The following is a 3,340-nucleotide window of genomic DNA, read 5'->3' as shown; positions in this document are numbered from 1 at the left end:
GAGGAGGCTAGAGGTACACCTTGCTGGGGTTGTTTGACCCCAGTACTCTTTCCTGCCATGGCAGGGGGTCAGACTAGATGATCTATTCAGGTCCCTTCCGACCCTAGAAACTATGATACTATGAAGGCCCTTAAACACGTGCCTGAGTCACATACAATTATGCTTTTAAGCTCTGGTCCTGAATCAAACAGGGCCACTTCCTTGATCAAAGCCAAGGGGGAGAGAGGTGCAGTGCACGCATCTGTTGATGATACAGAGCTTTTCAATACTGTCTGCAGCAAACTGACAGGCAAGCAAGCCAGCTGGGGGATGATAGTGATAACAATCTTTATCACCTGGTTAGGAAAACAATGGCCTCTCTCTGTTACATCACACTTCTTAAACATTTTACTGGCTGACCTGTTCATTAACTCCAAGCGATCACTGTTCTGTCTGCTTGCCCCAGTGAAATTGGAGAGAGAGACACACACAAACACCTCTCAGCTCTAGCTAGCATACTACATGCCTAGGGTCCATGGTCCTGGGGTCCATGGTGTGGAGATGGGAGGTGAGGGGGGGATTTCCTGCTTGAGCAGTGAGCTGGGGGTGGGGGAGAGCAGGCCCTGCTGTGTCTGCAGTCTCTGCTAGAACCTTACACAGAATTATCTAGCATACCACATGCTGGCTATGGTCTGTGCTGTGGCAGAGAGGAGGAAGGGATCCCTGCTTAAGCAGCGAGTGGTGAGGGGGCAGGGGGAAGGGACACGGAAAGCCAGCAGAGCCTGCTGTGCCTGCAAATCTTTGCCAAAGCTCTGGCCAGGAAGCAGAGGGGAGGGGCCAGCCCTGCTGTGAAGCAGAGAGCTCTGCCCAGCCCAGAGAGCATGCTGGGATGCTGGAGGACTCTGATTTAATTTAAACCAGCAAGTGGTCTGGGACAGACATTAGATAGACCAATTTGAACTAAATCAGTTAAGTCTGATACTACATTCAACCAGGTTTATCTCAAACCAGTTTCAGCCATTTTCAAACTGGTTTTGTGCACTGACTGTCTGTTCTGTTACAGGTTTAAACCAGTTTATGATCACTTAAACTGGTTTATGTGTAATGTCTGTCCCTAGCCTTTAGGTGTTTTTACTACTTCTTTTACCTGTTATTCTTGAACAGGTAACCCCTTCATGGAGATGGAATCTGCTCTTGTTACCTAATTCATCATACTTAGAATTGTTAACTACTGGTAACTTCTGGCTGTAGAACCTGTATTACCTGTAATAATGGCACTTGACTTGCAGTTCTTAGACTGACTTCTGCTCCACTTCCAAAAGTAGGATTCTTACGACAGTAAGAGTGTGTGTGCGTGTGTGTGTATGCTGTCTGTAAAGGTCTCTGTTTTGTAACAGTATTTTCCCAATACAGAAGGCCTATTTTAATTTTAATTAATTTTAGTAATGCCAAAGCCAATACTAGTGCTATCATCTTGAAGATCTATTTGAAGGCTTACACATTTGTGCTGGTTTTGTGAATGTTCTAATGTGCCAGACATGGGATATGGGATTTTCAAATAAGGAAGTTAGATGCTTCACACCCCTTCAATGTCTGTGTGTGCTGGACTCTCTTAAGTGTGTTTGAAAACCCTACCTACAGAGATGAAAGCTATGTAAAACTGTTAAGGTTGTTCATAGAAATTAAGATACAAAACATTGCTGGCACAGTAGCCAATCTCTCCATTTCTACGACCTGCATTTGAAAAATTACATGCTGGGCTTACTAGTGATATTGATTGGAAAATCTGAATTCCAGGATGTGGTTATTGCCTCTTATGAGTTGCACTGATAGGCACCAAAGAGAAGTTCATCTTATCTGCTCCAGCAATGTACAACCTTGAATTTAAAAGTATAACTATAGACAAAGGCTAATTTTCCCTCATTGTACAACATATAGAAAAATCACTATAGTGGACTTCCTAGCACTGCATTTTTTAATACCAGTGTCTTGGTGTGTATATCAGTTTGTTATAGTATTAATGGCATGTTAGAGGCACCTAGAATTTGAGACAATCACGTTGTTTTTTTTTAATTAATATAAGAACATAAGAAGTGCCAATGGTACATCTAGCCCTGTATCCTGTCTCCAACAGTGGCAGTAGTGGATGCTTTAGAGCAGTGGCTGGTAACCTTTTCAAGCCATGGGCAGAAACAACCTGGTATAGTCTGATGCAGACCAGGTGGCTTTTATGGCACATCAGAAGGGTGGGGGGTGGGGGGCTTTCTTGTATTCATGCTGCAGCCAAGCAGTTGGAAGCAGAACCAACATGGCCACTGTCACCTTGACCACCACCACTTCTCCCAGCACCTTACTCCTCAGCTGGGGCATAGCTTCTAGCTAGTGGGCAGCTGGAAGCTGGATCTACACTGCTGGTGTTGCAGCTTGGTGGTATTGGGGGAAGAGGGAAAGAGAAGCAGTAGCAGTGTGGACACAGTTTCAAGCTGCCTGGCGCAACTCTCCACCAGCCAGAAGCTTACACCTGTGCCAGCCAGGGAGAAGCCAAGAGGCAGAGCGAAGAAGCATCTGTGGCAAGGGTGCAGCTGGAAGTTGCCGAGCCCCAGTGCAGCTCCTTGCGGCATAGCCTCTGTGCAGGTGCAGCTACAGATGCAGTATAGGCCAAATCCTTGGGCTCTGTGGCCTGGATCCAGTGGATCCGCAGACCAGATTTGGCCTACAGGCTGCATGTTGCTAACCCCTGCTTTAGAGGGAGAGCATATGAACAGGATATATCTAGTGATCTAGCCTCTGTCATACCCTCTCAGGCATCCACCATCATTAGTTTAGAGGTGCCAGAGCATACACCCATAGCTGTTCTGTTTAATAGCTTTTAATGAATTTATCATCCATGAATTTGTTTAATTCCTTTTTGAACCTGGCTCTGCTATCTTCCACAAAAACCTCATTGTCGGCAATGAGTTCCACAAGTTAACTATGCTCTGCAACAAAGTACTTTCTCTTGTTAGTTTTAAACCTGTCTCTTGCTAATTTCAGTGGCTGCCTCTAAGTCTAGTATTCTGGGACTTGGTGAATAACAGTTCTCTGTTCACTTTATCCATACCCTTCATGATTATAGACCTCTGTAATATGTCCCCTCAGAATTCTCTTTTCCAAATTGAAAAGACCTAGTTTTTTTTAGTCTCCTCTGGTATGGTAGCTGCTCTGTCTTCCTGATTATCTTGGTTGTCTTTCTCTGTACAAACTAAAAGATAAATTGCATTCATTCAATATGAGAAAAAGGTAATTCCCTGGATTTCCAAGAGAAATGCAGAGAACCCCCAGACACATTTCTTTTAAGCAAAATCATCTGGGTGCAAAACCA

General features: G+C 44.6%; 1 pseudogene; it reads left to right on the top strand.

The window, feature by feature from the left end:
* LOC109305464 overlaps nucleotides 1-1,230 on the top strand; it is a 7,014-nt pseudogene extending 5,784 nt beyond the window's left edge.
* Nucleotides 1,231-3,340: the final 2,110 nt, after the last annotated feature.

This window comes from Crocodylus porosus, unplaced genomic scaffold, assembly GCF_001723895.1.
Source record: "Crocodylus porosus isolate Cpor-Errol unplaced genomic scaffold, CroPor_comp1, whole genome shotgun sequence".
Taxonomy (NCBI): Eukaryota; Metazoa; Chordata; order Crocodylia; family Crocodylidae; genus Crocodylus; species Crocodylus porosus.
The sequence above is the reverse complement of the archived record's forward strand: the minus strand, read 5'-3'. Positions and strand labels throughout refer to the sequence as shown.